Below are 13,528 nucleotides of genomic sequence, written 5' to 3' on the forward strand. Positions count from 1 at the left end.
CTTCCTCTATGACAGAGCTTTCAGTTAGGACTGGTTCAGGTAGCTCTGAACCATTGATAGCTATGCTGCTACAGGCTTAGACTGCTGGGGGACACATCAGGTTACATGGAGCCCTTCCCTCCTCTCCTCTCCTCTCCCCCTCTCTCCTCCTCTCCTCCCCGCACATTTTTGGAACTGTCATTACCATTACTTGTTGCACTTTGTAGTTTGGCCTTGGTGTCTCGCAGTCTCTCTGTGTTTCCACAGATCCACCAGAGCCCCAACCGCCGCCTGCATCGCCCCCCCCCCCCTCTTATTCCCTACTGTTACACCGGCCTGCGCTCCCCTTCCATGAACCAGTCTACCATCCAGTCCCCCATCAAGCTGGCTTGCTCTCCCTGCCTCCCCTACCAGAAGCTTCCTTCTTCAGCTGTTATTAACATTTCCATGTTTCCCACATTTTGTATTGTAAACTGTTGTCTTGTCTGTAACAACATCTACTGCATGTCTGTCCGTCCTGGTGAGGGATCCCTCCTCTGTTGCTCACCCTGAGGTTTCTCAGATTTTTCCCTGTTAAAGGTTTTCTATGGAGTTTTTCCTCAGTCGATGTGAGGGTCTGAGGGCAGAGGATGTTGTTATGATGCCATGTGAAGCCCTTTGAGACAAACTGTTTGTGAAACCGGGCTATACAAATAAAATTGCCTTGCCTTGCCTTGCCTTGCCTGATACAACTATCACAAGCCGTCACAATTATTACAGATTGAAGTAATAATGGTACACTTCAGAAATTTAACAACAGCACATATACATTTGTTGTGTATGTACGCTAAACTTGAGCAGTCCGTTGACCCAATGGAGGCAAGTGAGAGTGAGGCGTCGCAGCAAGAGCCGCGCCAGCCAAGCCCGGGCGGGGCAGGCTTCAGCCAACAGGCGCTGCCACCCCAAGGGACGTGGAGAGGGCAGAGGCGGGGGTCAGGAACACACGGGGGAGGGGGGGATAGTACGTGCCATTTGCGTCACCAAGGCAGAAGGAGTTCTCCTGGAGGATAAACAGTGGGCAGATGACCTTCAGTAGCCGATAAGGTTGCTGTGTTTGGGTTTGGGCAGAGGAGCACACATTCCAATCCGTCTTCTCTTTCAGTCCAATCCAAATTGTAAGTTAAAAATTTTCTGGTCTTCAACATCACTCTCCACTTCGCAAAGCGGCCAACTGCTCCAAGATGGTTTCCATCCTGCGTTTCAGTTCAAGAGTCTGTTGTTGCCCCGCTTTGCCAGCCTCAATAATTGCATTGTAAATGACGGTCAGTTGTGGAGGTCCAGATCTGGTGGCAGCCGTCGTCTTGCCAATTTTGCGGTATGTGAGGGCACCTCCAAGTCCGAGGAGGAGAAGCCCCACAACCACGAACCCAAATAAGTAGAGGTCCTTGATGTCCTCCACGGAGAGAGGAGTCAAGCATACGGTACGCCATCTCCCCCAGGAATCGAGAACGTAGCCCGCAGGGTCGGTTCCATGCGGACAGGCAGGTTCCTCCGGTCCTGATTTCCTTGTCGAAAATATGGTGTCAATAGCATTGAGAGACCAGCTGATCAATTCCATGATTAGTTTTTAGTTAGAATTTGGTGAGTTAGAGAAGTGCTCCTCCTGAAAATCAGGAGTGTATGGGACTGAGACAGGTTCCTCCTCACATACAAGCCAGCCATATGTGTGATACTCAACGCTGACATCTAGTCTGTAGGATAAAGAAGGGTTTTCCTACATTTTTGCCTGAAGTTACATTCAGAGTGCATCAACAATCTTACTACTTTACAGGTGCCTCAGTATATCTCTGTAGTAGTTAACTAAAACAATCCTTCCAAGGAAATTGTTTATCTCCTTTACTATGTAGTTTATAATAATAACAGTCTAAGTCATGATGATGCATAGCGAATTAAAGTTCCGAAGCATTCTTGACCACAAACAAAAAAGCTATCTTCCAAAACAATAAATACGTGACCAAAAGCAACTTAAATGATAATTGCAACAGCAAAAACTTGACATCACATAAATCGTTGCTCTTCTTGGCACAATGAATATTCGAAGCACCGCCCCCTCCACGCTGCTCAAGGACGGAGCAGGGCTGCACTGGCAGCTGAGGACATTGGAAGATCGTGAAACATTCTGTCTGCTACATTTCTTTCAAACCCCCAAAAAAATCTATACACCAAATAAAGATTAAAATTTTTAAAAAAGGCCAAACAGTCTACAACTTGAAGTCAATTAAAGAAATTCTGAAGGGCATTAATGTATCAAAGAGTAGCAAAATATAACTGGAAAAATATTTTAACACTATGGCTAGTTTTCATTTACAATGAGAAATAAGTCTTGGTTGTTTTTTTTGTTGTATTTTTAGTAAAAGCTGTTTTTCTTATTATTCAGATTTCTGTCACGCTGAAGAAATAAAGAGAGGTAGAGATTGGTTCTGATGGTTCAGTGTCCAACACTTAAGGTGGGTGGGTGGTTTGGGGTCCGGATAGTGCATTAAAACTCAAGTTATAAACAACAAAAAACGACAACAAAAACGCACTTCTGTTAAAGTCCACACCCACTTACATTTTACTGTCTGTAAAGAGATACAGAAACAGATAATGATGTCTTGTTACACCTCTGCAGGAAAAAGCTATAGGCAGGTACGAATAAATGATTATGATTAAAAACCAATAATGATTAGCAGTGATGTAATCATATGAACAGAATTTACTTTAAAAAAAAAAACTGCCAATATAAATCCATGCAACAAACAAAAAATCCTCTTGAATATGTGAGTATATAAGCATTTGCAATTACCATTTTCTTTCAGCAAAAAGATAATTGGATGATTTGGTGTGTTCCTGAAATCTATTATAGAAAAAAACACTCACTTTCATCACACCAGTCTTTCACACCAGTCCTTGACATCATTCAAGTTCCAATTTTACTAAAAGTGAAACAGGAATGGAGCTTAGTTCAGCTGGTTGGCTAACCACTGGGCCTTTTGTCTGCAGCATGAAAAGAGTGTCTTTTGTCAGAAACGGCACCCTTAGTCTGCGCTGAGGACGAAGAGGAAGAGGAGAAGGGAGAGTTCTGGGCATTGTCTCTTTAGAGGACACTAATGGGTTTTGGTGTCATGTGTTTTTCACTCAACACTTGACACATGGTGCTGGTCTCCTTCAATCTCTCCACTTTAATGTCCATTACGATGAGGCATGCCAACATAACAGGCTGACTTTTTGGTCACTTAGATTGTCCAAAATGAGAGCCTATTTTCAAAGAGTACACTTCTTTTAAAGCACCCTGCGTCAAAGTTGTCGTGGTAACACACAGCTCCATCGCTGCTTACAACTGACTTTGCTTCTGTCTGTATGAAGGTAACAAGAAACTTTTGGTTGTAATTCTCATGTTAAGGCTTTCTAACGAGGTTAAGGGAGGAGGCTTCACAGTATTTGGGGCAGTAAAAATATGTTCTAAGAAAAAGAAAAAAACATTCTCCTGAATTACAGCTTGTCCTCACCTGACACAATTTAAATTATTGCCAGTAAAGTAGGACACTCCACCTACTACTCCATTAGGCAATTAATTTGGGAACTTAAAACATTGCTGCGGATTCCTCCTGAACAGAAGCTGCAGTTGTAGCAGACAGAGAGCACTCCCTGAAACCTGAGTAGATGATTAAGTGCATTTCTGCTCCCGAGAAGATATTATGTCTTGTGTCGGTGCCCGAGTCAGAGGATGGAGCATGGCTGTGGAACTTGGCAATGGTCGAGCTACATTGAGATAATGATGTACCTGTCCTCAACAATAACGCTAATCATATCTCACCTCTAGGGTATTGCTTTAAGGTCAGAACACATTCACTACCATACATTAAGTCCTTGTATTGTTTTAATGAAGGTGCATGAAATCTTGCTGCTACGGATTGTGCTAACACCTCAGATACCTTGTGTGTACGACTGACTCCAAATCCTAGATTTTTCTGTGCACCTTCATGAGTGCGATTGTGTGACATATAAAGCCGCGGGCTGATTTTTAATGAATGTGAAACCTGGACTAAGTTTACACTGAGTGTCTTAAAATTATAGTCCTCACTGCAGACTCATAAGGGCGGCGGCAGCTCTTGGGATGTATGGGGCCACTGGAACGAGCATCTGTGTCGACGCCAGGGCCTGATGGGAGTTTTTCATAGAGGGAGCCATAGAGATATATTTATGTTTCTCCCCCCATTACCAGAGCCTTAAATAATAAAGTAAAATAAATAGCATCCATTAAACTGATCACATTGTGCTAACTCAAATTGTGTTTATTATGCTAATGGTACATGAAATTAAGAAAAAGACCTTGATGCCAGAGGATTTAATTAATGGGCTTTGGGAAAGGCACTGAGATATAATTCATTTCTGAGTAAGTAAGTCTCATTTGCAGTTCTATGGGTCCTCATGCCGCTGATTGCCTGAGTTATTCTTGCAGATGTGCTGCTCACAGCATGTCCCTCCATTAGAAATGAACACCTCATTATATAAACTACCTAATTAAACATAATACAGCTCCGCACTGACTCATTAATGTCTAGCCTTCTTTTCTCTGAAGGAAAGAATGTGAGCGGGGGGAAAATGGGGGAGAGAGGCAGAGATAAAGCAAATGAGAGATAGAGGAGGAGAAGAAAAGGCGATGGGAACAGCACAGGCAAGTCTATGTTACTCCCATGCTACAAAACAGTATCTACACCCTTTCACACATTGTTAGAAGCATAATAAATGTGGGTTATAGGTGTGACAAAGCTAGTCAAGAGTGTTATATTTTCATGAGAAACGATGGGTAAGGAATTTTAACAGACTGCACATCGCCTTAAATTCCAAAAAGTACACCGAACAACATAATTGTGTCTGAGTTCATAGATACGTGTAAAAGTTAGTTAAAAGGGTCAACGGAGGGCTGTACAAAAGGAAGTAGAATGGCGGCAGGCCCCCTCTGCAGCTTGATCACCCCAAACCTAAACCAAACACTAGCTGTGTAAGCCGCAATAATTCAACACTAATTAAAAAGACACTAGAATACACAACCACTCCGAGAGCTGCAGAGTCATCAATCGCTGACAGGCACACAGCGCTCCATTCTTTGCTTTGCATGTGCTCTGTGTCCAGGTATGCGCGTGTGTGTGTGTGTCTGTGAGTGTAAGTGTGTGTGTGTGTGTGTGTGTGTGTGTGTGTAAGAACAAAGAGTAAAGACATTTTGCATGCTATATGCACATTGGTGCAGGTTTCCTCCAGGCTATTAAAAAACAAAGAAATGAGGGATGAAATTACTCCATTTTCAAATATATTCTTAAATTTATCCGTATAATTTGATCCTGAGTGCTCTTGTGACAGGCCAGTAACGTTAGCTGTTGGTACAACAGAAACGAGTTGAGTCGAGCTGAACGTCTCTAAAAAGAGAGAAGTTGATTCTGAGAGTGCTTTTAGAAGCACCAGTGGATTTCTGTGTTTCATGTGATATGAGAGTAACTTGAAGTTAAGAAATAAATCATCAGGAGACAATATTAGATCAAGCATGCTTTGGATTTGGAGAGTTTATGTTGAATCGTAGAATCTATGTGCTGAATTATGGGAAAATTTATTCAAGAAAAAGCCTGGGCTGTTTTAGGGAGCAAAAACCTAACAAACGGAATATCTGTTTCAGGGCAAAATGTGATTTCTGATGTTTTGTTTCAGTCTAGGATTAAGGTGTGAATTGAGATGAACTTGACGTTAAGGTTGAGGCTAAGGGGAGGCATGAATTTGTTAGGGTGTGTCTTAGGATTAGGGTTTTTGTTAGGCTGTCCACTCTGAAGGTAAATTAATTTAATGTCCTAACAAGTATAGCTGCACAAACCTCTCTCTCTCTCTCTCTCTCTCTCTCTCTCTCTCTCTCTGTCTCTCTCTCTCTCTCTGTCTCTCTGTCTCTCTGTGTCTCTCTTGCTCTGTGTGTGTGTGTGTGTGTGTGTGTGTGTGTGTGTGTGTGTATGTGTGTGTTTTCATCTATATAAATGCCCCGATGTGAGTTGGCTGATTGTAGGAGGAAAACAGGCTTCTATTAAGAATTTACATTCTTAATTATGCTGCAGTTATGTCACAGCTTTATGGAGCAGCTATGCCCTGTGAGGTTTTCCAAACACACAACCAACAACTCATCCTTGGACTATAAACTCAATATTAGAAGTTCCTGCTTAGGTGCAAGGAGATTTCACAACAATTGCAAATGCAGATAATTAGTCTGCGATTGCTAGAAATTAGGCCATTATGAAAACCGCAGCCACCCCTGCTGACAGTCTCACTCCATGATTAACAGTTAATAATGTTGCCTTTCTGCACAAATACTGTTACATCTGACTCTGCTGCACATCCACAGCCAGCACCAATAACTGTACAAAGGTATAATAGTCGCCGGTAAAGGCAAGGAAATAAATAACGTGTTTTCCTAATTCACACCTGAGCATGAGTTTTTGTACACACATTAAATCAACACATGGCAGAGACCTGGAAGATGGTTAAGATGATCTCTACAACAATGCTGCCCATGTGTTTTTCTGAGACACAGATAGCTACCGTTAGCCTATAGGGTTTGGAACTGCAAATATAATTCCAGCTTTAAGCTTGTAATGAAGTTCAACCTGATCCAGTAAGTAAGATCCAGATTTGTTAGACATAATCTTAAAAAATACTACCTATAAAATATAGAATATACAAGCCATGTAGTGGTACACTGGGTTTTCTATGTTTTCAATAAAGCAGGGAAAAAGAAGCAAAAACTCAAAATTCTCTTTTGTTTTTAGAGGTATTGTTAACTGTCCAGGTCCCTCGTCTCAGTTTGCTGCCACGTTTGCATGTTGAACCAAAACATCACATGTTAGCATATGCCTGTCCAATCCGTAATCAGTTCATTTCAAACAACTTGCTCGTGAGTAAACTGAACAGCGAATCAAGACGATTCTGTTCCCTTGACCTGATGATTTGGGATCAAACAGAACAGTGGGTTAGGATGCAGAGGGATCCCCCAGAACTATTTAACATGCAGATATCAGCAGGGAAAAGGCCCTACTTTAGCCACAGTGGTTTGATTATAAATGTTTACCATGGTAAAAGCATATGAGATTTAATACAACAGCAAAAACTACTTTTGCGAGTATGTCCCAAAGATTTGTGCCCTCTTTCAATGCATCCTCGAGTCACACTGAATGTTTGTGGCAAATCTGAGTAAATTCCCTGAGTATTCTTGATATGCAGTGTGAATGATTTTGGGAGGGACAGACAACCTCATGCCTTTCCTGCTGCACTCAGTGCATGTAATTTTCTTCACAATAGCCAGGTGACATTAAAGCATCCTCAACAGGCTATTAGTGTAATAATAATAATAATAAAAAAATAAATAATTAAGAAAAAACAGTAATGCTGAATACCCGCTGCATCGTTTCCTGTGAAGGCCTTTTATTTTGGAGTGATGGACTATGTGATGGACAACGTAACGGGACAGAACATTGAGTAGGAATTAACTCTGTAAAGTTTAGATCATTTTAACAATTAGAACTGTCGCAGCATTAAGAGATGCACTTTTACTTGGACTTTGAGCCAAATTTGAGGAAATTTGTGCAAGGCATTCCAGAGGCACTACAATATTAAGATTGAGACGATAAACAATGTGAAAAAAGAAAGCATACTAATAATAGATGTAGTCATTTCAGGGACTTTGCTTCCAGGCAGTCAAACATGGTTCACGTTTCATCTTTTTTGGATACATTTTGTGTTTGACCAGGTGTTTCCTCGAGTTATATGTATTACCATTGTCAGCTTTAATAAAAGAATATGTCAGTGAGCATCTTATGTGACAAGTTTTAAGAAGTGTAACCACACTTGAGATTGCTTTCGGCTTGCTATTGACCTGACTGTGAGATGACGAACACATTGCAGGGGTGACTTCCCTTTACTTGAAAATTTTGCTCTGACTCATAGAACGTGTTATTCAGCACCCATCCCTGGTGTCTGTAGGTGCTATTCTTGCCTAACTGTAAAAACAGCGGGATGCAGAAACAAAAAATATGCTGTGGTGAATTCATACAAACAAGAGCATTGCATTGTTAACGCTTGATCTGATTAATCCTAAAACCAACAAAAAGATGATCTGTAAAACTACATTTTTTGCTGAGTGGTGAAGTCGATGTTTGGCCTGGGTGGTTTAATTAGGAGATACTGATGTGTAATCTCTTGGTTTATCGGGTCTATTTATGCTCTGGATTGCTGTGTTGTGAGTGTATGAGGGAGGGCCTCTAGTCATTGCATGCCAGCCTTTTCAATGTAAGGCAAGACCTTCCTGAAACTCTTGAGAGCTGACAGTGCTTGACGTGAGCTGTGTTAATTACAGTAATGGCACGCATTCTCATTAAGTCATTGTTTATGTGTCCCGGGGCCTTACGAAGCCTGAGTGGTGCTCTGGTCTGCTTGAGCGCCACCGCCTCACTGGTCTATGTGGCTATGGCCTCGTTAACACACACAGCTGTTCCTCCCAGCCACAGCCATAGCGAACATGACGAGTGGCGCCGGACATGCCGCTGAATGTGCGGGAGCAACTGTCAGAAATAGAAGTATCCCACAAGGCATGAAAACGTCAATGAGTAACCAGCTAGAAAGCGCTCCCCGGGTTATGTTTTCCAGGCCCCCACATCCCCCCTCCTCCACAAACCAGCCTCTCCCCTTCACAAGGCCGCTCATGAGGCTGTCTCATGACCCTGTCCTCTCCTCTTAAATGTGTGCAGTCAAAGGTGCAGTCGGTGTGTAATTCTACTGGTGACCAGTGCTGAGGAGATAACGGGAATCTACCAGAGCTCTTGCACGTTGCCAAGTGCTGCAGAGGGTTAAAGTATAGAGCTAAAGTTATCAAGTGACCCAGAGGAGAAAATCCATCCTTATTGGCCAAATATACTCACAGTTTAAGCCTCAGATTAAGACAGTTTATCATCCGTCAGGGAGGAAGGGTTTCAGTGCTGTGTGTTTGTCCTTAAGCAGGATGACGCAAAAAGGCCAATTGTCACCAGATGTGGCGTAGTGATGTAGCCTAGGCCAAGGAAGAACCCATGACATTTCAGGGAAGATATGTTCTGTGGATAGAGGCATGCACCCTTCAGGTGCCCTACTGTTTTCTTGTCAGCCAGTTTTTTTGTTTGTCTGTTTTCACAGGATTACACGATAGCTATCAAACCAATATTCTTGAAACACGAAGGGAAGATGGGGCACGGGCTGAGGAGGAACCCTTCAGTTTATGTAGCAGATGGGAATAAAGGATGTCGAATTTTTCCTTTTCCACTTTGTTATTCTGCCTGCACTCTGCTGAAATACAAAGCCAGAAGCATTACATTTTAGTTTAGTTTAGTCCGTCCTATTTTTATTAACATGATATCTCTGGAACACCTTCAGGGAATTTCTTCAAACTCAGCTCAAATGTCGACTGGATCTCAAGGATGAACTGAAAAGATTTATGGTGGTCAAATGTCAGTGTCACCGCACTTGAGCATCTCTGGTCAACAAACTGAGGGACTGTCTTCAAATATAATACAAACATCCACAGGGACTCAAGGATGACCTGAAAATTTTGTTGGTCAAAGGTCAAGGTCACAATGAAGTAAGCAATGAAGTATTTGTACTTCAAATTTGTTAGCAGAGTAGCTCCAAAACTTTTGATTACATTTGGTGGGACGAAAGATAATTTACAGGAAACAAGTGATGATCTTTTAGGTGTGTGATGTCTTAGGTGATCAGAAGACTGTTGAAGGCCTCTGGCGGGATGTTATTAGCTACATTTTTATCCGTGGTGAAGGTGCTGTCTGAATACTTTTTAGTTCTTATGATTATCACATCTATTTCGGCACATAATTGTGAGAGATCGAAGGAACAATTTGGCTTATAAAAATCAATTTATATAGATTGCAATCTTACAGGCATCAAACGGCTCGATCAAGTAAATGATCAGTACATCTACACACAGCTGACAGGTGACCCACAAACTAAAATCCTGCTTTCTAAAATGCATGTCCGCATTTAAACGTCCAGCTTATCGTGTCAGAGCAAAGATGGCAGCGATGCCTTCAAATGACGGGGATTGAAATGTCTAATAAGGCAACACTGATGTTCCTGTGAATGTGGGAGCCATAAAAGCTTTCATTTCCCTATCATCATGGGGATCTCATACCAATCTGTATTCTTTATTCGGGCTGTCTGTGTTGCTGCCAGACAAAGCCTTTGAAAAGCCAATTCCTGGGAATTAAAGAAAAGAGATTAAAATATCATTAGGTGCTACATAATTGAATGTCAATTTTGAATTAACTTGAATTCAATTCTTAGTCATTAAACTGAATGTGGCCTGCCTTTTTTTTCTCTCCAATCATAGTTCAGAGCCTGCAGATGAGAGAGAGGCACAAACTTTAAAATCATTCAATTGAGGAGAGTTTGTTTGGCCTTGGTGTGCCAGACTGCTTTGATTCTGGCATGGAGCAGACAGATGAGCAGCTGGAGGAGAGATCAAATTGAAACAAAGCTTTGGGAAAATTAAAGGAAACATGAGCATAACAATATTTAATAATCAAATTCTCACAAACAATGGCAACTGAGCGAAGTAATCTGCAAAAGTGTGCAACATCATTTGCATAATTGACACAGCCCCCCCCCCCCACCCCACCCTCACCCCTCCTCTGCTCTCCCTCCTGTAAATGAATGATGAAGACAATAAAAGATGTTGCTAAAATTGGGAACAATAACAGCAAAATCTCATCAAGGCCCCCATGCTCTGATTAATCTGCACTTGCGAATCAGTGCAGGGGAGGTGGAGGGGAAGAATGAGGGTGAGATTTGGGGGAAGGCAGGTGATTTACTACAGCAGGGATCGCTGCCATGGACAACCAACCCTATTTTGCTCAGCATGAGGGGCACCATGTGAGCCCCCTGTGTGTAGCTGCTGCTGCTGCTGCTGCTGCTGCTGCTTCAGGCCCTGGCTAGCTGGATCACCCCTCAAGCCTGAATTGGTGCAATAATTCGTATCGTCATTAACCCCTCCTGCACCGCCTCCATGTCTCAGCATAATTATTAAGCCCCTCAACTCCCAGCAAAAGTAATATATTGAGTGTGATAACAGCTTATTGCTAAATGTTTCTAATTTTTCTCAGCTAATTACTCGCTATCTGCCATTTTCGATGACTCACTATGAATGAAGCAAATTAAAGGAAAATATAATGCAATGAGAAACCTATTTGTTATTCAGGATTTCTAATTAACGGCTTCCCATCTCTCTGATCATTTAGATAACTTTCATCAGCAGCTTTTGATGTTTACAAAATACAAAAATATATCTAGATTTATGCCACATATTCTGCTCCTAATAGCATTTGCATTTACAAGACTATTAACACGATTAAATGCAAGTCGGATTGAACTTTCCAAATCAGTTATTGCTTGAATTAAATAATAGCGAAATGACGGAATAGAGAGAGGGAAGGGGGAACAGCACAGGACATGAGAGTGCGCGTCTCATGCAAGGTTTTGTTTCTAATGATGATTCACGTTCCTCTGTGATCATCTCTGCAATTAGCACAAACCCTGCATTAAACATATGATACAACAACAACCTCCCAAATATCTGCCCGGGCTCTGTATTCCCACGAGCAACTGCTATCTTGTAAATTCTATGCAATTAGTGGCTTTAACATACCCAAAGACATTCATTTGATTTTAACCTCCTCTGTCCAATTAACAAAATGTAGGTTGGAAAATAAATGGCAGACGCCTAAGCAAATTAATTATGTGTCCACCAAGCTGTTAGCCCATGTGCACAGAGCAGGGCCTGGCAGTAAGAGCCGGGCGTGCGGTGCCATATGGCCCGTGTGAGAGCGGACATCACTCGGAGGAGGTGGGGGGGTGGGGGTGGGGGTACAGTGATACGACCCTAAAATTCTCACAGATATTTATGTCCGGGGCCTATTCACAAGAGATGCGTGACATATGTCGCCGCACAAACCGTACACGTTTGTGTTGTTTACTGGAAGGAGCTTATCCATCTGATATGATCTCACATTAAATTTAATTCAAGATTATTGTTTGAGCTGATACTGACTTGAGAAGGTGATGCAAGGGGATCACGCTGTGTGTGGACATCAAAGTTTAGAGCAGAAGCAGGAAGAAGGGCTGGGAGAATGTGATCAACATGGCCACCTAGAGGAAATACAACAAAACGTACGCATCTGCTCTCCCTTTTAGAGGCAACAATAACCTAATTCCTCCTTCATATCAGGGTCGTGACATTAGATTATTGGCACAATAATCATAATTAACATAAATTATGGTGCCATTATGCAGACAGACAAGTAATCCACAGGGATCTAGTGACTGCACACTAAATATGTCTGATAACAGCAGCTTTCATTGTAATCCTAATCATATTTTTAATAGTCGCCGCGTTCCCAGCACCAGTTCTCACACTATATTACATCTATGTAGCATTATACAGAGTAATTTAGTAAATGCCAAAAAAGGAGCTAAAAACCTTAATAAACTGTGAAATGAAACATGCTCAGAGTACAGATGTATCTGACATCATTGGTCACATGGCACAATGTCCCAAAGTCAGCGTCCCTCTGAATACATTTTAATAAACATGATTTGTGCCATCTGTTGCAAAGATTTAAGCCGTTTAATGTTTTAGTTAATAAAGCAAAGTGACAATAAAGCACTTTAACAAGTGAAGTAACCTCCTAATTTCCAGATGGTTAATGTCGTTCAGAATAAGGGATCCAATTACTGTCACAACAAGGCTGTGGACATCGCAGAGGGAAAAAGACTCAACTGCAGTGAGAAATGTATATTCAAAAGGGATGAAACCTTCTGTTCAAGCAGACGGGTGTCATTTCTGTCTGTTATGCATAAGTCTTGTTTTCATGACATCATCAGCCTGCACAAAGCCAAAAGTTCACTGAGTGTGGAGATGTTTATCTAAGAGTAGAGGTGGAGAATTATAGTAAGACCTTCCTCCTATGTTTCCCAGCGGAACACAGCACCTTCATTTCTACCAACAGCACAATTTCATGCCAAGCAGCTCGGAACGTTAACTATTAACTCCGCGGCTACAATTAAAAGCATTTCATCAGATAATGCTTCTGTCACCAGATTAAGTGCTGGCGTACCACTGTTGACGATGGCGGCTGAAAATAGCTTTAATTTGAATCTCTGTTGCTCCAAATTTGCAGCGCACACTAAACAAAGCTGCAGACGTGCAATGCTACCATCCTGAGCTCTGAATGAGACGTATCAGGAGAAGTTAGAAAACCAAAAATCACCGAACATTTACAAAAAACAGAGGAATGGTTTTTCGGGGATAAGGATGCTACATACATTAAAAGATTTTCATGATCATTTTACCACATGTCATGTATGGAAACATTATTGCAGTTATGAGCCACTTTTAATTAACATCTGTGACAAATTAACAGTATTTGCCCTGACAAGGCAGCATTTTAATTTACTTTAC

Source organism: Aulostomus chinensis, chromosome 14 (genome assembly GCF_037954235.1).
Source record: "Aulostomus chinensis isolate RoL2024-O1b breed Wild chromosome 14, RoL_Achi_v1.0, whole genome shotgun sequence".
Classification (NCBI taxonomy): Eukaryota; Metazoa; Chordata; class Actinopteri; order Syngnathiformes; family Aulostomidae; genus Aulostomus; species Aulostomus chinensis.